This window comes from Lissotriton helveticus, chromosome 1_1, assembly GCF_964261635.1.
Source record: "Lissotriton helveticus chromosome 1_1, aLisHel1.1, whole genome shotgun sequence".
NCBI lineage: Eukaryota > Metazoa > Chordata > Amphibia > Caudata > Salamandridae > Lissotriton > Lissotriton helveticus.
This window is the reverse complement of record NC_136057.1, coordinates 1,488,941,238-1,488,965,479: the sequence shown is the minus strand read 5'-3', so window position 1 is coordinate 1,488,965,479 and position 24,242 is coordinate 1,488,941,238. Positions and strand designations below refer to the sequence as shown.

At 44.8% G+C, this 24,242-nt stretch overlaps 1 protein-coding gene across 3 annotated transcripts in view; it reads left to right on the top strand.

Annotated features, from left to right (window-relative positions):
* The window catches only part of HDAC7 (histone deacetylase 7), a 706,897-nt gene that overhangs the window by 312,267 nt on the left and 370,388 nt on the right, over positions 1-24,242 (top strand). The gene's annotated exons all lie outside the window — the stretch shown is intronic.

Here is a 24,242-nt window from a genome sequence, read left to right as displayed (position 1 = left end):
GGAATGAAGGGCTTGATTTTCTTGAGGTGACGGAGAGTGTAGCGTGCTCCTTTGGCCGAGTTTTTTATATGGTCTATTAGCTCAAGCTTTTTATCAAGCGTGACACCCAGGGATTTCGCCAAATAAGATAGGGAGAGTGAGCAGTTCGGGGCATTCAGGTCAGTGATCCAGCTTTGGATGGGGAGCCGATTATTTTTAGGTGAGAAGAGAATGATTTCAGTAATTTTAGGGTTTAGTTTAAGATGATTGTTGTAGAACCAGGATTGGATTTTATTCAAGGTATTGTTTAAGTGGAGGATATCAGACTGTGATTTAATTTTGTAATAGATTTGGGTGTCGTCGGCATAAAGGTGATAGTTGATTTCCGCTTGTTTCAGTATGAGGGTGAGGGGTTCCATAAAGAGGTTGAAGAGAGAGGGTGAACGGATAGAGCCTTGAGGAACACCCAAGGAGACAGGCATCGGGTTAGAGAGGCAGGATTTGATTTTGATTTGTTGTGTTCTGTGTTGGAGGAAGGAGGTGAACCATTTGAGGACAACCCCGTTAAGGCCAAAGCGGGATTGAAGCGAGTTTAATAGGAGGCATGATTCACAGTGTCAAATTCCGCCGAGAGGGTGAGGAGAATGAGAAGGCAAGCTTCACCATTGTCAATGGATTTATGTAGGTCATCAACAATGTTCAGCATTGCGGTTTCCGTGCTGCAGCCTTTCCTGAAGCCTGATTGAAGGGAGTCAAGTAGGTTAAAATTACTAATGTGATTGTTCATTTGTAACAAGGCACATTTTTCCAGGTCTTTGGCAAGAAGTGGGAGGTTAGAGATTAGTTGGAGGTTGTTTGGATCATTGGGGTCCGCAGTGAGGTTTTTAGGAATGGGTGTGATTTGTCCGAGTTGGAGGGAGTCAGGGACACATCCTGAGGCGAGGAAGGTGTTAATGATCTTGGTCCAATAGGGGGTGATCATATGGTTAAGGTTGTGAACTAGGGACGAGGGGAGAGGATCTTTGGTAAGTGAAGATGGTTTAAGTTTGGTTATAATAGTGGAGACTTTGAGCTTGGTCATGGGGCTGAAGTTGTTCCAGGAGGCGTTATTTTTTATTTGAAGTGTAGGAGGTATAGGAGTGGGTAATGATTGAATGGGTCGGAGGTTGGAAGAATGATGTGGTAGGGGAGTTGCAGCCCAGGAGGTAGTGTAGAAAGCAGTGTTGCAGATAAATTGGGGGTTGGGCGGGTTCTGGGTTTGAAGGAAGGATTGATCAATTTTTGCAATTTTTTCCGAGAAGAAACTGGCAATTTCCTCACATCTCGAGAAAAATGCTTTAATCTCTAGGGGGGCCGAAGATGTTTGCTTTCAAACAATGTTAAAAAGTTGAGCATGGAAAAAGGCTGCCTTTTCGTTAAAAATGCGTTTCCTATAGGTGGATCTAGCCGTTCTGAGGAGGGCGAGGTGAGAGGGTGAAGGGTGTTGTCTCCAAGTTCTTTCGTTATTTAGTTCGGGATTGAACCATGATTTAGATTGGATTTTTCTTTGTGGTTTAAGTTTAAGGGGGACAACTTGGTCTAGGACCTCACTTACAGTCTTATTGAAATGGTTAGTGAGCTCTGTATCATTTTGAGAGTGCGGGGTGAGATGAAGTTGATTTGGTATTTATTGTAGTGGGCGAAATGGCTCTGGTAGCTATCTTAAACAGAATCAGGTGATGATCAGACCAGTCAATCAGGATGATATTGGTGAGGGAGGCCAAATCAGTGTTGACGATGATCGCATCGAGTGTGACCCCTTTGATGTGGGTAGGCTTGTTGCATAATTGCTTGAGGTCATTCAACTCAAGAAGGTGGATGAGGCGCATGACCCTGGGATCAGTTACTTTATTCCAGTGGATGTTGAAATCTCCTCAAAAGAGTTTTTTTGCGTCTGAAAGGTAGGAGTGAGTGAGAAGGCCGGACAGTTCTTCAGCGTAAAGGAGAGGTTCACCCGGAGGGTGGTAGTAGATATGAAAGCTAATCGGGAGGAGCCCTTGACTGTGAGTTCAACTCCAAGGTATTCAAAAGTTTGATGATCCCTGTTCTGTAAAAGGGAGAGTTGAAAATCAGATTTATTCCGTCTGTCTTGTCTAATGATGGAGTAGCCGGGAGGGGGGGGGGTGAGTATGTCCAGAATGGCCGTCGAGTGGTCATTAAGCCAAGATTCAGTGAGAAAGGCTAGGATCGTTTCTGATAGTTCAGTCGCATGTTGAACCGCAGATCTGCAGTTGCCAAGCATGCAGGAGAGGAGAGTTGAGGTGTGATTGGCGAGTTCAAGGGAGTGAATGGTGGTAAGTTGTGACTGGGGTTTGGGGAAACTGGGTGCACCTGTGATTCTATTTATGCCCAAAATAACTGGGATGTTGGAGTAAGGGAGGGGTTGGTTAGTGTGAAGAGGTTTAGGAGGGCAGGAGTTTCAGAGGCTGATTAGGTAGTGCGAGGAGAAATCACTAACCGCGCAGAGTGGTCTATGCGTTCGACCGAGAAGAGGTTTGGTCAACCATAAGGTATGTTGGGGGTAGTTATGGGAGAGAGACAAGGTGTTACAGTGAGGGTCGGGGGGTCAGGGTTTTGAGGGAGTTGAAAACCTCCTCTCTGAGATGAGTTAATTCGATAGTCATGGCTGCAAGTTTAAATTCAATGTTGAGAAGAGACTTTGTAATAAGATTGGCTGGGAGAACGGAAGGGATGTGTGAAGGGGATGAGTAAGGTTTAGTGCGAGTGACGACATCTTAGGTGGTGAGACAATAGAAGGAGAGTTGAGTGTAGGTTCTGGTGAGGTGGACAGGGTAGGAGGGGGGTGTTAATGGTCACGGTGGGTAGGGGGGGCAGGGTCTGAACCCGTATGTGTAGATGAGCAGTGTCCGGTAGTGTGGGTGATGTGGGGGTAAAAGAAGGTTTGAAGAGTTGGTAGGATAAGTAGCTGAAGTGATTGTCAAAGATATTGAGGTGGAATTTGGTTGCTTGGATGAGAATGTTACCGGATTTATATATGGAAATGTCAATTTCACCACGGAAGGAGGAGGATGGAGCGGTAGACAGTTTAAAACTATGGGGAATATTACCTGATTTAGCGATAGTAAGATGTAGAAGGAACATGCTTTTCTATTTAGAAGGTCGTTTGGAGAAAAAAATAAGGTTGGTTTTAATTGGAGAGGTCAAGCTGTGGTAGGTGTCGACTATTAAAGTTTCAGGATGACGAATCAGTAGTCTATGTTTGAAGTTTCCCTTGGCATTTTTAGAGAGGGTTGGCGAGTATAAGATGTTCCAAGTGTTGGGTCCATGTTTAGAGAGCGCAGAATCAGAGGGAGTAAGGGGGAAGTTTTGGTGGGACATGGTCTGACACTATGGGAGGGCGAGTTCAGAGGGAAGGGGAAGGAAGTATGGAAGAAAGCGTGATGGGGTGGGTAAATTGGAGAGAAGGAGCGTCAGCGTCTCGGGAGAAAAGGGAGATAAATTATCCTAAAGAGTCAAGAAATCTCTAAAACATAATACCGTCTAAATATCAAAAATAATTCAAGACAGGTCAATATCATATGTCAGGTGGAGGTTACAGGGGGGACACATAAAGAACGAGTACCGGTCAAAGAACGCTAAGGCAATGTGTGGCGGAAAAATAAACTGAATACATGAAAATAAAGCATTAAAAAGCAGTGCATTTACATTAAAATAAAGCATTCAAAGGTAGTGCATTTACCAAAACAGGCATGTGAATAGCATTGACAGAGAAAAATACAAAAACACATGCAACTCAGAATAACACACCTAACGTAGGGGGATCAGGTCAAGATACAGGGTTTCAAATATATATTTTTTTTATCAAAAAGACTACAGCACTGGAAACGTCCTCACGATGGTGCTCAAGCAGCCACTAAAGTCAAGGATTAAGGAGAGTGAGGGAAATACTAGGCAGTTAAAAACAGAGCACAGGTCCGCAGGCCAGGGCCTGAAGAAGTAACATCCATTTTGAGAAGTTGGGGCAGGAGTAAAACTTTCTGACCCTTACCTCCTACACAATGCAAATTTAATGAATAATAGTGTTCTGCACTTAAGTTAGTGCCACACACCCTGGTGTAGTTTCCCAAAAACATTTTCCACTTGCTCTGCCTAATCAAAGGTTCTCCTGGTCTATTCAGAAAAAACTGTGGTGGAGTAATGTTCTGCATGCTTGACTCCGCCCTTTTCACTACTTATATCGCTGATACAGATATGCACCCAACCGACTCTTGCACTAAGATACAAGATTTTAAGATGATAAAAAGAGAGGTTTATAGTGTAACATACACCAGGATGTGCTTGTCACAAGCTTTCTACTGCACCTGGAATCCTTTACAGCACAGTGTGCCTATCACCGATTTACACAATGATAGGCTTGCTTTTTCACCATAAGAACCAGATAGAGCTAATTACTCACTGTACGGTGTGCCTGTCACCGAGTTGACCAAAGACAGGCTTGCTTTCAGGAGTAGAAAGAGCTGATTCCTCACTGTCCGGTGTGCCTGTCACCGAGTTACTAATAACAGGCTTGCTTTCATCAAAATGCTGAACAAGGGTGTGCCTGTCACCGTTTTCTTACCATTCATTAATATTGTTGTCAATAGGAATTTCAACAACACGTACAGCAGAGGTGCCGCCTATCCGTTGACTTCAACTTATTCCGTTTCAAAATCCCAATGCAAAATGGCCCCAACAGCAGTTAGTCAACTTTCAATAGGAAGTAGGGCGTGTTTTCTCACACAATGCTCGCACCTTGTATTCGGTTGAGCACGAAATGTTGATGATGCACCTCCACTTTCACTGCACCAGTCACCGCAAAAGATCTCCTGATATGGAATGCATATGTGTTTCATTCTACGCGGCCCCTTATTTGATATCTGATAAATCCATTGTGATCTGGCCGAGTGATCCTCTCCTCCTTACCCCGATGCAAGGTTGCTGCATGCACTACCGTCCACGCATTCCTCACCTCAGGCAAGGGGCGTTGGATGGTATGTCTTACCAGTGCTACGGTAAGGCTTCCAGGGTACCATTGAGGTGTTACTCTTCAATCCTAGCCATTCTCAGTCACCAGTGTAATGCTCCAATAGCACGATGCACCTCTTCAATAATTTTAGGGGTATTTTATTAACACCTCATCCGGCACCGGGATCAATACCAACTGTCGCTTAGCCTCTGAACACAATGGTGTATATTCCACAATCTTCATAGGCAGTGGGAACTTGTGAACATTACCCTTCACTAGATGCCCAAAGAAGACGCCACCCTATTGTGTGCATTTGAATACTACTCAGTGCTTAATTTGTTTAAAAAAAATAAGTGCCAGGGGCCTTGTTGGGAGGCCACTTTCACTTACTCTACCTATTGCTGCTGTCAGTGATGCCAGTTACAGTAGCAACTCAACTACTAACAATCACACTCCTACAAGTGTGACAATTCTGACTATTCCAGGCCACCAAAGGTTTAAGAACGCTTTGGTTTAGTGGCAGGTATTCGTTTTTTCATCTATGTTAAATTAATAAACAATTCATGTTGCGCTCATCTCTAAATTAGACAAACAACACTACCATGGGGCAGACTGTCATAAGTTTTGATGCTGACAATTAAGTGCCGGTACCTGAGCACCAGAAACCACCGGCTCAAATTAAGCACTATACTCACCACTATATTTGTGCTCCATAGCGCTTTCAGAATCTTGAGGCTTTTTACAGTTCTGGATCTTGTTGATCAATGCAGTTTGTTGAAATTGTATTTGGTTGTCTTTCATATTGTTTAACCCCTTCAGTGCGGCGCACGTTCAGCGGACGTCGCGTGCACTACCTCGGTAGTGCTGCGCACGTCTGCTGAACGTTCCGGCCCCGCCCACTCAGTAGAACGTTCCGCACCAGCGTGGAACGTTCGGCGCAGCGGAGGGGTTAAATCCATACTGGAGTGTTATTGGTGAAGTTTTAATTGACTAGTCTTGTCTTTACTGGTGGACTATAGCGGATATTGAATTGTTAGATCTTTGTATGGATCTTTCAGGAAACATTATGCACAGGGATGTATTTATCAAAGGACTTTTTAGGTCGAGCAGCGTAGTCTGCTCGAGACCTTATGTTGCCCGTATCTGGGAATGTGGACAGCAATGTGCCACGCGCTTTTCCTTTCCAGTTTTTACCGCGGGAGCGCGCCTCTCAGACGCGCTTGCGCACACACAGCCAGCCCCGACCCCCTGCACACACACACAGGCGCGCGCGCACATACACACGCTGCCGCACCCCCTGCACACACACATACAGACACGCACACACAGACACGCACGCATACACACGCACGCATACACCCGCCGCAGCCCCCCCCCCCCCCCCCCCGGCCGCCGCCACCGCTGCCGCCATACCAGCGCACCCCCCCAAGCCCCACTTACCGCCATTTTAAACTTCTGCAGCCTCCGCGGGGCTCTCCCTCGGGCATGGGAGCCCCGCGTCACCAGCACTGCTTCTCTCCGTGGGCGCGTGCGTGGGCTTCCGAAGACGGAAGTCCCGCCCCATGGAAGGTTTCGGTTTCGCGCACGTCGCCCTGCCGGACTAACTATGTTACTTTTAGCGAGTCTCGCTGATTCAAGTAAACTCTCTGGAAACACCGAGGCTGCGCCTCCAGCCCTATTTAAATTGTTTCAACAACAGCAAAAATGGTAACGGTTTATAGGAGCGCACAGCAAAGTATAGGTATCAAGTCTGTTTCAATAATAATCTGTACGGTTGGTGCTCAGGAAGAGAATAGAGATTGGTTACCACAACCTCTGAAGAAACCAAGGGTCAATGTTAAGATATTCCTCCGAGCATTCTGCAAATAATGTCTTTATCAGTAGTGATCATAAATCATCAATATCATCCAATCTTCAATCCAAAACAGATAAAGTGTCTTGAGTAGTTCCAATTTATTCAAATGCGCAGCCAACACGTGTTTCGTATTCAAATGCGCAGCCAACACGTGTTTCGTATTCAAATGCGCAGCCAACACGTGTTTCGGATTCAAATGCGCAGCCAACACGTGTTTCAAGACACTTTATCTGTTTTGGATTGAAGATTGGATGATATTGATGATTTATGATCACTACTGATAAAGACATTATTTGCAGAGTGCTCGGAGGAATATCTTAACATTGACCCTATTTAAATTGTTTATTTCTCTTCCTACTCCATGAGAGTTCTTGTATTCTTTTTAACTTCCCCAAGGCAATTCGTTTTTTTTTCTCCCTCTCCTCTTCTACATGGCACTCGTCCTTTTTGAATGTCCTCTTCCCCATGGCACTTCTGTTCTTTATGTATTTATTTGTTTGCCTCGGCCACTCTGTAATACACTCGGTAGCTCTGTCTTTTTATTCTGCTCCAAGGCGGCTTTCTCCTACCCCATTGCACTTTTGTTCTTTCTTTCTGCTTTATGCCCTCTAACTCCATGCTGAGAATGTGAGGACGGACACAGACGGGGCAGTGGCTGGGAACTTTGCACAGAAAGGATCCGTTGTTCCAGTGGCTGGAACCGGTCGGGCAGGGCTGCCCTTGTCACTTCGTGGAGGGCAGCTCAGAGGTGCCTGTAATTGCCCCGGGGCGACAGTGGAACCCGATCCCCGCCTTCGCGGAGCCTCTCACTGGCTCGGCAGAGCTGCTGTGCTGCCTTCCAGGATATTGTAGACGTTGCTGTCGGGGGCTCTTTTACACGGAGTGTTTGTTTCTTTTGCTGCAGTCCAATGCTCTGATTTAATTTTAGTTATTAAATGGCTTTGCACGGTCCGACGAAGTCCAGAAGCTAGTGTACCCCAAACCTGCAGTCACACTGTCTGGGTGCGGTGGGGCAGGTTTCTTTCAGTCTGCACAAGTGTCTGTGTATATTGTTTATTCGATCTGCTTGCCTCTGCTATCTTTCCTTGCCTTTTTTATCTCCACTTTCGTTCTCTTGTTGTACTTCTTTCTATTGGCCAACTTACAACATTCTCTTGTTCATCTGTCACTAACTTTGTAGGTGCGTTTGACTAGCATGTACCTTTCAGTTCGTAATGATTCTTTATTTGTTTCCCAGCTTTGGGTGCCCTTTTCCTCTTTTTATTTGGTGCTTGTCTATCTGTGTTTCATTCTGTGTGTTTATTTTGTTCCTTGTGTCGCTGTCTAATCATGACTGTGTCTCCTTTCACGCTGGTCCTGTGTGGCTCTCTCCTTTTCTTTCCTGGTGCTCTCCCTTTCCAGGGCATAGGCCCTGCACGTGCCAGGGCTGTTTATATGATCTGCTAATGAGCCATCCAGTATAACTTTCAAAGCTGTTATCTCTGCCTGTATTTTTTAAAAGTCTCTGACTCTTGGACAGCTGATAGCGACCTTTGATACAGCGCATTGCAGACTCCCACTCATCTCCAGGCGCGCCAAACAGGTGTCTGTGTTACCCGACTCAATGGTTCTCGATTCTTTGGCGTCAGAAAGGTGTGACGCTAGTTTTAGTCTACAAGTCCCAGGCAAATGTCTCGGGTAATCGCTTTAGTCCACTCAGCTATCCTAGAATATATTTCTCTCTCTCTCATGCTCTTGGTCACTCCCATATCATTCTCCTCTTGCACCCCCCCCTTATTTAGTTACACTTCCTTTCTAACAATACTATAACATCTCCTCTCCTCTATCTCCTGACTTTCCCCTCCCCTCAGTCTCTCCACTCTCCCCTCCTCTCTCCTCTCTTCTCCTCTCCCCTTTCTCCCATCTCCCCTCTCCTCACTCCCCCCACTCTCCCCTCTCACCACTCTCCCCTCCCTCTCACTTCAATCTCCCCTCTCCTCACTATCCTCACTCTCCCCACTCTCTCCTCTCACACCACTCTCTCCTCTCTCTCCACTCTTCCTATATTTCTGTCTCACTCTCTCCTGCCCCTTCACTGTCTTGGCCTCTCAACTCTTCCTCTATTTCTGTCTCACTCTCTCTTGCCCCTTCACTGTCTTGGCCTCTCCACTCTTCCTCTATTTCTGTCTCACTCTCTCCTGCCCCTTCACTGTCTTGGCCTCTCCACTCTTCCTCTGTTTCCGTTTCACTCTCTCCTGTCCCTTCACTGTCTTGGCCTCTCCACTCTTCCTCAGTTTCGGTTTCACTCTCTCCTGCCCCTTCACTGTATTGGCCTCTCCACTCTTCCTCTATTTCTATATCACTCTCTCCTGCCCCTTCACTGTCTTGGCCTCTCCACTCTACCTCTGTTTCCGTTTCACTCTGTCCTGCCCCTTCACTGTCTTGGCCTCTCCACTCTTCCTCTATCTCTGTCTCACTCTCTCCTGCCCCTTCACTGTCTTGGCCTCTCCACTTTTCCTCTGTTTCCGTTTCACTCTCTCCTGCCCCTTCACTGTCTTGGCCTCTCCACTCTTCCTCAGTTTCCGTTTCACTCTCTCCTGCCCCTTCACTGTCTTGGCCTCTCCACTCTTCCTCTATTTCTGTCTCACTCTCTCCTGCCCCTTCACTCTCTTGGCCTCTCCACTCTTCCTCAGTTTCCGTTTCACTCTCTCCTGCCCCTTCACTGTCCTGGCCTCTCCACTCTTCCTCTATTTCTCTCTCACTCTCTCCTGCCCCTTCATTGTCTTGGCCTCTCCACTCTTCCTCTATTTCTGTCTCACTCTCTCCTGCCCCTTCACTGTCTTGGCCTTTCCACTCATCCTCTGTTTCCGTTTCACTCTCTCCTGCCCCTTCACTGTCTTGGCCTCTACAATCTTCCTCAGTTTCCGTTTCACTCTCTCCTGCCCCTTCTCTGTCTCCACTCTTCCTCTATTTCTGTCTCACTCTCTCCTGCCCCTTCACTGTCTTGACCTCTCCACTCTTCCTCTATTTCTGTCTCACTCTCTCCTGCCCCTTCACTGTCTTGTTCTTATTCAGTATGATTTGCTAATCTTAGTTTGCTGTGTGTAATTATATTTTGCTATTGCTCTTTCTCTTGAACTAACTGTTTGATGTAATTGAATCATTGTTTTCAGGCATGCCTGTCCACTTGGATCAAGTAAAATTATCTAAGACTACAACTTCCAGAATGTAGAATAAAAGCCAGAATAAGAGCTAGAATAAAAAAGATGTCCAGATGACATGGGATGACCTGGAAACTCTTGCTCTAATATCAATATAGCACAAAAGCATCCATTATTTACTTAAGGTATCTGGGGGTGCTCTTTGTTTCCTTTAAGCAAATTAATACTCCTACGCAAAAGGTTCTGTGAAGTTATCAGAGGTGCTGTAAAGAACATGTCTTCCATGAGATTCTAGTGCTTTTGAGTTAACAGGTGCTGGCCTTTTGTATATCAACTGTGTGGGTTGTCTAGTGCTAGAAAAGGAGTACAGCCCTTAGTGTAAGGATTTCAGCAGTGCCCTGATGCGTTAGGCTTGCGTGATCTCAGAGGTGCTCTTCTGGTGGACATGGATTCTATGGTTTCTCAAATAATCTAGCAGATGAGCTTATCAGTATTGAGGGTTCTCATAAGTTTTGATATTAGCCTACTTAGCTTCTATGATGTCTTCGTGGATGGGGCTTTTAACTAAATTACTTTTTTTAGGTCCTCAGATGTGCATGGAGTTTGAGGTCATCTGCAGTACCTAGCCTCATATACATAAGCACCTCTATTTGATTTTTCATGGATACATGGGTTCAAGAGTCCCTTGAGGAACTGACCCTGTGTTAACACATTTAGTGGGTTCTCAGTAAAGTATACTATCTATCCTATCTATCTATCTATCTATCTATCTATCTATCTATCTATCTATCTATCTATCTATCTATCTATCTATCTATCTATCTATCTATCTATCTATCTATCTATATATCTATCTATATATCTATCTATCTATCTATCACCCTCACTCCATCTATCTTTCTATCTATCTATCTATCTATCTATCTATCTATCTATCTATCTATCTATCTATCTATCTATCTATCTATCTATCTATCTATCTATCTATCACCCTCACTCTATCTATCTTTCTATCTATCTATCTATCGATCACCCTCACTCTATCTATCTATCTATTCCCCTCACTCTATCTATCTATCTATTGCCCTCACTCTATCTATTGGCCTCACTCTATCGATCTATATCTATCGCCCTCACTCTATCTATCTATCTATCTATTGCCCTCACTCTATCTATCTATCGCCCTCACTATATCTATCTATCTATCTATCGCCCTCACTCTATCTATCTATCTATCTATCGCCCTCACTCTTATCTATCGCCCTCACTCTTATCTATCGCCCTCACTCTTATCTATCGCCCTCACTCTTATCTATTGCCCTCACTCTTATCTATCGCCCTCACTCTATCTATCTATCGCCCTCACTCTATCTATCTATCTATCACCCTCACTCTATCTATCTATTGCCCTCACTCTATCTATCTATCTATCGCCCTCACTCTATATCTAACTATCTATCTATCTATCTAGCGCCAATCAAATACACTGAACATAATCTTCACAAAAATTATTTACATAAGTTTAAGCTATTGCCATTATAAATTACAATAACTTTTATTTAAGTATTAATTATTTTAAAAAAATAAGTCATTGTTATTTGTAATATCAATATATCTAAGTCACGTGAATACAACACATATTGCATTACAAATGCTATAGGTGTCACATTTGCGAAAGTTAGAACTATTGGCATTGTAAATGACAAAGCTATTAATTTCGCTATTTTCAAAACCAACACATAAATAAAAAATGTGTCATTTACAATAACAATAGCTCAAACGTTCCTAATGCGAGACCTATTGCATTGCAAATGCTTGTTTATTTGTGTTGTGCTTCTGAGGTATAACGTTGTCCATTGCTCATCTAAAAATATCTGTTTTGTGTTGAAGCACCTATGCCTATTATATGGTGTCAATGCAATTCTTTCTGAGTGAATGTGTTGCAAGTTTAAGCTACCTTCTTTTTGAGATGTGAATGGATGAGCAGATATTGATGTGATGTTTAAGAAGCAAACAGTTGGTCATTTATTTGGAATTGTGACTATATCTTGTTTAACTTATTCCATTGAGATTAGCCTTTTGCTAATACTGTCTTCTTTAAATTTCTAAAGGCAGACCTATCACCAACCACCTTCACTTCAATGTCTGGATCTTACTCTTCCAGCCACTGGAGTGCAGGTAGCACACTTCCAGTGTCTAGAAGAAGCTGCTCTCATTCTTGATCTTGTGCTTTGCTAAGCCGGTGGCATCCAATTGGATCCCACTTGCCTCAGTAGTCAGACCGATACCCCATTTTGAGTCCGAAAATCATACATGTGTTACATAGACACACACACACACATACTCCCTTTCTTTTTCTTGTACTGCCACCACCACTATATGGGATTCCCCCACGTCATGAACGGTAATTCAACACCCATTATTATGGCATGCTTAGTAAGCGCACAGGTTCTGGATCTTGCATTACCAGGGACAAACCTAGACCTGTGTGCACATGCTAGATTAGTGGGGCAAACAATTACATTAGATGTGAAGGGTTAACAAGAAAATCGGAATATCCGTGTACCATGCAGTTGTACACTGAGGGCACGAATTAACACCTGTTCACAATGCAGTGCATATTCCTGTCCTAATCCCCCTTATGAATGTGTAACCAACTGTACAAGTCCTAATGATTGCACCCTCTGATAACCTTGTTTCCCCTACTTTTATTCCCTCACTCTTTCCCACTCTTGCATAAATACATACATACTAGATGCAATTTTACATTACAGGGCTGGAGATCTTTTTGCAGGGTGTGGGAAAATGTCCCTCTTTGAAATGAACACCACCACTTTTTGCCTGGTCTTTGGTGTAATTGTGACAGAAATGCACTAGGTTCTTGTTATCATGGTCCCTATTTCCAGATCTCTTACCTAAAACTGTACCCCCAGTTGTAAATAATGTTAGCCCCCCCCCTTTGAAAGTTTCTAGTAAATGAAATGGTACCCCTGGTACCTAGGGCGGGGAGGCTTAGGATGTTATCTAAGGGCTGCAGCATGTATTATGCCACCCTGAGGCAACCCCTCAGCATACTCATGCAAACTGCCATTGCAAGCTGAGTGAAATGGTGCAGAGAAACATGAAGGCAAAACATGGCACACCTCCTGTGTGACATGCTTACACACTGCATGCAGTATAAGCAAGCCACGCCTACAGCAGGCTTTACAGCCTTATGGCAGGGTGCAATATACTACATGTGAGGACATTTCTACATGAGCAGATATGCATCTGTGATGTCCATGTCGATTCTTGGACATTGCCAGTGAATAGGGAAGCCATCTTGAGTATATGTACAGGGCACTGGTGATTACCAGTTCCCCAACTACATGTTGGCTTCACTGAAATTAAAGATGTATGGAATTAAACATCTTGTATTTATAAGCTCACACTGATTCCAGTGATGGATTTATTAATACATGCACCCAGAGGGAACCTTAGATGTACCCCCTGAACACATACCTAACTCTAGTGCACTTGCTGGCTGGTGTAAGCCCATGCTTCCTGAGGGCAGAAACAATGCCTGCTCTGGCCGGAAGCGTTGTCACCTCCTCCTGGCAGGATGGCTAAGAAATCAGCATATTAAAGCCGGTGGCTTCAAAGGCCTCTGCTGCCTTTGATATGTGACCCAGGATTCTCCCAAACAGAGGAAATTTCACCCCCTACCCGAACCATTTGGCACCAGGACAGGTGGAAAATTAGTTAGTCAGGAGGCATGTTCCCTATCAGGCTAGTTCCACCCCTTAGGTGGGCTGCGTGATGTGAACACGAAATCTAGAATTCCTCCATCTTGGATTTTGGTGGAATCCCTGGGTCAGGGTTATGCCCACTTCCCACAGGAAGTGGTCATATAGGGGGTGTAGTCACCCTAAGGGTAAGTAGCTCATTGGCTACTTCCTGTCACCCCCCTTTTAATGTCCCATAATGGAGTATTCTGGAGGCACCCCTGATGCCAGGACCTTAGATTAGATGTATTCAGAAGAAGAGGACAAAGAAGAGCTGCGAGAAAACGAGATCTGCAGACTGCTGTGGATTTTTGGTGCCACACCCTGCCTGCCTGCACTAGTCTCGACAGTCGTGACCAAGTGACTCATCCTGCAGCTGAGCAACTACCAAGAACCCCGGTAGACTGCAATCCATTTGCAGATTGACAGCAATCTCCCTTGAAGTAGAGGAGCGACTCCTCTGCAGTCCACAGACATCGAAGAAGCAGAGTCAGGGTCACAGTGTTGCCTCTCCCCAGCCAACCCGACACAGCAGTTGCCCAGGAGAGGTACTTGTGCTCCCAAAGGTCAGGTCTGTCCCCCCAGTGAGTGAGAGGGCACCAGGACTGACCAAAGTTGCACAGCACCAATACCCAGGGTACTGGACCCCTTGCAGCAAACTAATCCCTTGAGAGTTGTTGGGTTGTACTTATTTCCACTCGTGCCTCTGGTGGCACCTGCGGAGTTCTGTGTGCGTAGGGGTTCTAGAATGGGTTGTTTCTGATTGGAAACAACACAATGAAGGATTGCATACTGTTTTTTCTATTTTACAGAGCAAAGATGTCACTCTGAGCCTTGAGAAATGTTGATTAAATGTGAGTTCTGTGGAATATTTAGGTTACAAACTGTCTGCCAAGGGTGGTGAACCTAAAGCCAGCCTGGTTATGGCAGTAGAAGATTTTAGTGCACCTGGTGATAAGGGTCAATTGAGATGCTTCATGGGACTCATTGAGTTTTATGCGAGATTCGTACCAAATTGTTCTGCCAAACTTTTCACATGAGGAATCTTCTAAAAAAGAATGTAGTCTTCGAGTGGTGTGGTGAGTGCACTGAGGAGTTTAAGTTGATCAAAAAAGAAATTGCTCATGCCATTACTCTTAAGCCTTTTGACATTAATGAGCACACAATAATTATGACTGATGCTAGTCAGAGAGGGTTGGGCGCCGTTCTCATGCAACATAGAAATAGCAAGGATGAGGTGGTAGCTTTTGATTCCAGAGGTCTTAGGGGTGCTGATGCAACATACTTCGTGATGGAGGGAGAAGCTTTAGCTTGCTGGTGGGGCATTGGTCATTTTAAACAATATTCATGGGGCTCCAAATTTACAGTAAGAGTGGACAATAAACCTTTAGTTCATCTTTTCACCACTAAGGGGGGAGACAAGGCAACCCCTCTGATTGCCAAGTGGCAATCTAGACTTTTAGAGCACAATTTCAATGTTGAGTACGGTCTTGGGAAGAAAAAGACAAACATTTTAGCTGATTGTTTGTCCAGGTTGCCCAGCTGTCTAGATATTGCTTGTGACTACGAAGGTAAGAATTTTGATTCTGAGATTTTTTGTTATGCTGTGTCTCATCCGGATGGTGCAATTTTAGAGAGTAAATGACGAGATGCTTATGAAGCAGACAAGAGACGTATGAACCTGGTGTAACGAGAGAATGTTCACAAGACGATGCTATCAACAAATACAAACACGTCTTTGATTAACTATCTTTTGTCAATGGACTCCTTTATCGTTCTTCTTTACTTGTGGTTCCTGGAGAGACAAGGTTCTTAGTTAGTCCACGAAGGTCACATTGGCCTGCGTGCCATGAAAAGAAGAATTAGAGAAAATTGTTGGTGGCCTGGTCTAGATAAGCAAGTGGAGCACTTTGTAAGAGACTGCATGTGCTGTGCTGTTAGTGATAAATCACAAGTAACGGTGCCTAGTCCTGTAGAGGCTGTAGACGTGTGTGATAGAATTTCTTGAATTCCTATTTGCAAGAGAAGGTGTCCCCGATGAGGTAGTTTCGGACAATTGATGTCAATTCACATCTTTACAATTTGAGAAATTTATGGACTTCATGGGAATAAAGCACACCAAAACCTTGCTTTACCACCCAAGGAGCAATTGTCTCGTTGAGAGGTTTAATAGAGTAATCAAAGAAAATATACAATTGTCCAAAGCCAGTGGTTTGAACTGCAAACATGAACTGAAAAACCTGTTGTAGGCAGTGCGCACCACTCCCAATTCTGATACTGATGTTTCTCCGTTCATTTTACTGAGAGGTCATCTTCCTTCTTCTAAGTTGTTGAGAGGGTGGATGGGTGTGTTTGAGTTACCAGAAGAAAAGAGGAAGGAGGTTGGCAGTAAAAGAATGGAAGCTCAGAACAAATATGTTCAGTCAAGAACTAGGGAATTGAGAGTGAAGGTTGGTGATCTCGTCAGGGTTAAATGTCAGCAGATTTTACCTTAGGGTGAGTCCAAGTTTTCTAGTTTCATGACTGCAGTGAAACTGGAGGATGGAAGATGGTGGAACAAAAATCAAATCTCGGTTCCCAAGTCACACCATTTCAAGTCCCCTGGGAAAATTGTGTCTCCTGCAAATCAGGGTGCGATATGCCATGTTCCTTCCTCCAGGTTTACAAGAATACCCAACAAGTGTCATTACTATGTTATGCATTAGCATGGTTTATATTATGCTTTTCTCTTTTTGTTCTTTTCCCTGCCTTGTTTTTATGCTTTATGTTATAGTTCCAGTTCTGTTCCTATGCTTTGTTTTGTTTCATTGTATAGGGGGAAGATGTGTTGGGTTGTATTTATTTCCACTCATGTCTCTCGTGGCACCTGTGGAGTTATGTGTGCATAGGGGTTCCAGAATAGGTGGTGCTGGAGAACGATGGAACCCAGGGGCTGTGACTGTTGGGTCTTCGTACAACTCCGTTCTTGTTGGCAATAAATTAATCCTGAATCAACTTACCTCCTGGCTGCAAGAGTCTAATCCAGACCCCCACTGCACCGAGACCTGGCATCTGTTGACGGACATCAGCACTGCAGAGATCCACATCCAGGGTGGCCAGCTGTCCTGATTTCTGCACCTTCATCTGGCGAGACTGACACCAACGAGGGCCTTTAACGCACAGAACACAGTCTATCTATCCACTCTTGACCTGAGCGTCCTAGTCCGGGACCCGAGAATCGACTGTGCCTTCTTGCTCCCATGACCCTTGTGACACGAGCCCCCATTGGGAGATCCTGGACTTGTTCCCAAATCTCTCTGCATCCTATTTTTAGGTGACCCCACCCTTTTTTTCACCAGTGTAGCGCGCAAAGCTCCCAACCTAACCAGTACCTCTGCACCCGGATGCCCCAGGGCAGGTAACGAGTAACTGCTGGTGGTACTTTGAACCTTGGCCCTTACGCCCAAAGTCCTGAAGGAGACCCCCCAGAAACCAACCATAAATAACTGTATGCAACATATTTGGTTTTTCCCATTGCTGGGTAAAGACGCTAGTTAACTTTTTACTTACCTGTAAAAATCGATATTTAAAAAAATACTTGATAACGAAGTTCTTGGTATCAAAATGTATATAAAAAAACGATTGGTCTCGGATTTATTCTTGAGTGTGTGTCTCATTTACTGCCTCAGTAGGTACCACAAATGCTTAGCACTACTCTCTGATAAGTCAAAACTGCTCGCCTGCATTACAATTACTGCATTTAGTGTTATCTCTTTTTGCCGCTGTAAACCAATAAGGTTTGCCTGGACTGTCTACACAGTGTACCTCATTTTGGTCCGCTATATAGAGAGCCAGCTTCCTACACAGGACAGTGCTTTACATTTTTCATGTTACCCAGCTGGTCTTCCTTCTACATTACAATGCTGAACATCTTTCAGCATTGCTCTGCTGGGCCCTTAATCCTTTAATACAAATTAAATGCATCACAGCTAGTGAGGTATACGCAGCAGCACTTTGCTCATTCTGTATTTACGATCAGGGTGAAATGAGGATGTTCCCTAGACTAGGTCATATCTCAAGTTGCTAATATTATTTACTGCACTGTCATGGTATGTCATGGTCTTTGGACTACCCAACCTGTTTTAATCACTTCTCACCACATCTACACTTCCTAGGCCCCTTACCCTCACTGCACCAAACAGCAAGAAACAAAAGATCTCCGCCAAAGAGCCCCTCTATGGGTGCCCGTCAGGTATTACAGCACCAACCTGACGAGGAGCAGGCCCATATGATGAAGCATGACACCTAGCTGGCTGGTGTCTCAGGGCCCTAGTTCCGACAGGAGGAATACCCCTCCTCTCGATTTATTCAGAATAAGCACACACTCTGCGGCTTACTGACATATCTCCCTCCCCTGTCTAACTTCCAGAGGAACTGCATACCCTCTTTTCTTACTTCATTTTTTTTATGAACATTTATTTTGAAAGCAAAGAATTATCAATCTTGCCTGGAAGCTTCTGCAAATATTTGCATCAAGTTAGAGAAAATTCTGGGAGCATTATACATAGCCTCATATTTGCTCAACTTTGAAAACGTGTATACGTTTTTATACTGGAACCACTGTCAGTAGTGCAGTCAGAGCTTACAACATTTACTTAGAGTACTCACCCTAATAATAAAGGCTTTTCATTAATTAACCATGCATACATGTTTGAAAAGCATTAACATGTTGGCAAAAATATTACCTTCATTGCAGACAGTGCCCTTCCCTGATCCATAAGCTGGTACTGCAAACTGGCAGCCAAAGAGCTTGTGCTGCAGGGGGTTGGGCCTACTTGTCATGCACGCTAGTGGTTTTCCCGCTGCGCGCTGCGTTTTTTTAAAAACCGCATTACATGACGAGCTCAGCTCGTCATGAGCGTACGAGCGTCGTCACTCATGACGAGCTGAGCTCGTCATGAGCGCGGAAGGGGTTAAAACTTGTTGCCCTTGACCCCAAACAATATACCCGTGCTGACACTGTTATGTGCATGTGGCCACTTACCCTTGTAGATGAGGAAATTACTTCTTTGTGATCCCACCAGTGAAGGATGTGCACTATTGCAACCCACGTTATAGAAGGGCACACACAAACATCCCCAACCCCTTCTGTAATATCAAAGTGATGCGGGGCACAATGTGGTGGGACAAATGCACATTGTATCTTCAGGGCACTTTCTGTAATATGAGCCCATGCTTTTTAGTGTGCCCTCTGCTTGCCCCCCACTGGAGAGGGTAGCACAACTGTTTGTGTTCCAGAAACAGAAGGGTGCAGACCTGGCGCTAGGACAGTCCAGGCATCACTGCATTCTGTTACAAAATACAGTGTCTAGTGTGTCTACTGCCCACTGGGGACAGCAGATTGGGAGTAACCCCCACTGTATGCCCTCACCAGGGGTTGGAAAGACAGTTTGGTCTCAAGGGGTGGGGGAGTGGCCTGATGGCAAGATGGTTCATCCGCCCACACAATTTCTTTTTCAATGACTATTCCTGGTCCCTAGTGGGCAGTACTGCCAAGTACCACACATCAGGCGTTAGACTAACGCATTTCATTGTGATGCTCCGCATTACAGCACTGAAATGCATTGTCACGCATAATGCATAGTTTCAGCCCTGTCACAGAAGTGCTGCAAACTGAGTGTGTGTGGCATTAGTGAGCACGCCTGTGTCCTGCGCGGCTTTCGCAGGCTTGGGGTGTTCCCTTGCAGCTGAGCAGGCTCACATAGTCAGTGTGCTCCTACAATGTATCTCCAACATTCCAATCCTGCGGTGCAGCACGGCTCTGAGTTCAGGCAGCCTGACGTCACAGCCCTGCTGTCGGGCAGAGCCCAACTACTACTGATACAGCTGGTGCCATCCTGCCCCGGTCAGGTTATGACACAATTGTGTTGCACCACATCGGGGACGTGTCGTCACATCCTGCTGCTGCCAGAGCGCGCAGCGGAGTTTGGAGTTACATTTTGCGAGGTCAGTCCATGGCAAATTAATCAAGGTGCTGGGCTTGTTCGCAAAGCACTTCTGCTCGCACCGGCCCAGCCGCCCACGCTGTTAGACTACATTTTTACTATGACCACACTGCTTCCTACCATCGAATTTAATTATTTCCGAACCCGGCTGCCGAAGGTGAGTGCTGCAGCCATTGATGGACCATCAAAGTCACGAATGACAGTCTCTGACCGGGTTGCAGCTACCGCCAGGATTCAGAGGACAGCTGGCTGGCGGCAGGCTGCATCCTGGACTGCTTATGGCGGATTAATTGCCACAGGGTTCAGTCGAGCTACCTTTCACAGTGAATCGCCAAAGCCCAGTCACGCTGCCCTGGGCTCTGGCTGAAACATTCAGAAGAACAGAACAGTAAGTGTGTAATTATAACACAATAAAATGTAATGGTAGCGCGCAATCTGTCTGAACTTTATGGAAGTTACAAGGCGGCCTATTGAGGAACGTAAGCCGCCAGCTATACCACAGACCTCATAACTTTTATCTGATCTTTGGCCAGTCCCCTAGAGATAAGCCATGGTTTGAATTATAGCCCTACCGACCCAAAGGGCCGTCTCACTCCTACCACTAGAATGTCTTTAGATCAAAAGTTTGCCCAATTGACAGGTGGGTGGCCATATATGATGGAACAGGTGTTAGACAGCAGTTGCATGAGTTGTGAGACTTTCTTGATTCACAAAATGGGGTTCTTGACTGAGGAAGTGATGGCACTTTGAAGTGGCAGTCTCATTAAATGGGTGTAATTTCTGAAATGTATGTTTCTCTTCTCTTCGTTGCTTGATTTGGCTCGCAAGAAAGTGTCACGCAAAGTTGTTAAATGTCACTCATAATTATACTGAAATTATGAAAATGTCACACCTTAGGCAATCTGAAACTTTGCAGCTATGAGTGGACTTTATGCCAGTAGAGCCCTGCTTGAAGTCTGATTCAGATTCAAAATGCTTTATTCGGTATGTATATGTATATATATATATATATATATATATATATATATATATATATATATATATATATATATATATATATATATATATATATATACACATATAGCAGCAAAATAACAAGACATAAAATAGTACATATACAAAATATATTTAACCCAATAATATCAACATCAAGTCCTGAACCAACAAATGCCAAGTCCTAAACAGATATTGCTCATTCTTAAGCCAAAGGTATACATAGTAAAGTGCAGTTTATCTTTATAATGCATGTGCAAAATTCGCAGTAAAGTGACACATGCTAACAGTCAATAAAAATATGTGCAAAATTAGCATTCAGAAAGTGCAATATTCGTCTTTTAGTAAATGTGCAAAACTAGCATTGATAAAGTGCATAAAATTTGGGACACAGATTAACAAGGATTAAAATTCAAAATTCACAATGTCACTGGTGCGCCGGAAGTATAATAGCTTTGAAGCACAGATTTAAAATTCATAATGTCGCTAGTGCACTAAACACATAATATGACCGGAATGAATTGTCATGTTTCTCTATTATAATAACCTAAAACCTATTAGTACAGCTTATTCATACAATCATCGATTTCCGTTCGGATATGCATTTTAAAATGTATGTAGCTACATAAAAACATATATCTGGGCTCTGCAGGTTAAACATTATCTGCATGGCTGTCTTAGTACAGTGTAGCTTATTATTTAAAAAGATGGGCTTTAAATAAAATTTCCTATATGAAATATAAAATTTGCAAAACAGCATAAAAGGACAGCTACTCTGTTTAGATGTACCATCACAGGGGCAAGGAGAGGTGCTGTGCTGGTTAACCAAAGGGAATGCCACTAAGTGGTGCACAATACCCAGGCGTAAGCGAGTCAATACAAAACGGTGTGAGCTTTCTGTAACTGTTGTAGCTTTTTGTAACTGCTTGAAGTCTGTCTTCCTGCCTATGGAGAAGAGCACTGACAATGAGAAAGTCTCCCCTTTTAAAGGTACCTCTCCCATTCAGATCAGCGTGCGGGCTGAGCTGTGCCCTCGTGCACTGACCACTCCAAAAAGAGCGGGAGCCTAGAAAAATACCTTGCCCCAAGAAGGGCCCAGTAGAGCGGTCAGGCCTCCAAAAGGACCCCAGTCGTCCACTGGTCTCGACGCCTCAAGGGCTAGGGGCTCAGCGCCTCCTTTCAAATATTATACAGGCGGATGTGCACCCACTGCACTGTGGCAAGCCCTCTGGGGGAGCTCTGGCACCCAGCCACAGCCAATGTCATTGCTGCTCTCCGCCGTCGGGTCCCTCCGTGCCGCAGCTTAAAGACTCACTTCAGGTCTAGGCCAAGATGCAGGAGCCCCCAGGCCTCCGACTGCGGAAGCAGATTCCCTCTGGAGCTCCGTGCGACTCATGAGACCGCTGCAAGTAGAGCTGTGCAAGCCCTTGCCGCCATCTTGCTTCTAGCCTTATCTTGCTTCCGTAGGCCCATTGTCCGGGTGGCTCAACATGCACCAACATACCTGGGAGCCGGGGCCAGGCCGAAGTCCCCAGGGCAGCGTCCGATGGTCGGGGCACCCACCTGCCATCTCCACTGGCGTAGACAGGCCCCCAGAGCTGGGGCCGGCACGCCCGCAGTGAGCTAGTGCCGACACGGAGGCCTTGCGGGAGCAACTCCCCTGGGCACTGCTGGCACTGGCCCTACTCCAGTAGAAAAACAAGCATTTGCAATGCAATCGGTCTCGCATTTACGAAATTCTTGTAAATGCGATACCTATTGCATTCCAAATCCTTGCTTGTAAAAAGCACCCATGCAGCACTTTCACTATAATGTCGGCCGCGCCCCTTTCCTTAGATGAGCTGTGTCTAAAGAAAGGGGCACAGGTGCCATAACAGTGAATCACGGTACGGGGCGCTTTTTGAAAAAGAAGCATTTGTTTGTCAACTTTAATAAATAGTAAAAAAAAGAAAAAACATGTGCCCGTTTTCGGTGCCACAAATAAACCAAAGGCAGGGCCACCACTGTATGAGCATGCTGTGCTATGAAAAAAAACAAAAAAACAATGGGGGAGAGCATGTCAAACATTTAAACAAATAGTGCTCGGAGGCATGGGAGGTGACAAAATGAGATAAGGCAGTTCTAAGGAGGGACTACTAAGCCTATTGACCAAAGCCACAGTTTCCAAAGGACGATGACACAAGTCAAAAATATGGGCGGAGTTTCAAGGCCATACCTCAATACAGCATGCCTCGCAGAGCAGCGCATGCGCTGCCCAGGCTTGCCCTAATGACATCAGTGAGGCACTGCAAGTCTCTGTAAATAGGCTGTGAGGAAAGCTCTTCGATTGCAGCCCAAGTTGGGGGCCATAAAAGAGAATTCCTCTGGTTGGTGCTCCTGCACTTACACTTTCTCCACACTAAAGAGATAGTGCTGAGGGCGTGAACATCACGTCCTTGAATTTAAACGGTTAAGTAGTCTAATTGTTAGTTAACGCATGATTCAACAGCCATGTCTCTGATATCTGGAGTCCCTGCAATGAACCTTTGTGCAGTGGAGTTTGGCCTCACAGTAGGTTGGACTTAAGCCCTACACCAAACACCCCACTGCACTGGTCCAACGGCTATGCATCACGGGTGTCGGCCTCACTGAAGGTTGGGTGCATTCCTAAAGTTAGGCTATGCTCTGTGGCAAAACGGAGCTGCAGTTTCGTTGCAATGTCTGGTCACAGGACAAGACCTGCTGTCGGCTCCTGCTTCCCCCTGCTAAAGAATGCGCGCATTGGAAGATGACCGCACACGTGATGGGAAGAGTGAAATAAAGAGATACGAGTTTCAAACTGTACAGGATAAACACATCACTAATACAACTTTGTTAAGGGAATGGTATTGTTTCTTTTTCTCTTAAGCAGGGCCACTGGAATTGTGTGATTCTGCTGCTGTGGCGTTTTCCACATAATTATGGATCTGCTGCATTTGAAACATAATCTTCATATGCTTCATAAATTGTGGATTTTACAAACAAAATTGTTTCTAGCTCAGATGGGTCAAAATGTATTTAAACTCTGCAAAGTCGACTGCTCCCCTTCCAATTGCGTATTGCTGTAATTGAGGGTTAGACTGCTACTAATGAGGTGGGCCTTTTGCCCAGACAGGGTTACATGTGTAGAAAAGGCAAAATAATACAGTAATACTGTCACAAATGTGCTGCATTATGCGGCATTATTTGCCTTTCTTGTCACATAATTTATTCAACTGCGTCAGATAATTTGGTCCTCCCCTGTTGCAGGATTCCAGTGGCTTTGCTCATGTTTTAAACAACCTCAGAATTTCCCTGAAAAAAAAAGTTATTTTAAGAGTATGGTTACAGAACAAAATCCCAAAGAAACCACTGAATTTCGCCAGTTTACCTTGGCTGCACAAACACTAACTCACACGCTTGTCGTGCACTGCTCATAAACTCACACATTACATCACTGATGACATCTGACATTACATCACCAAAAACATCTGAAATTACATTATTGATGACATCACTGATGAG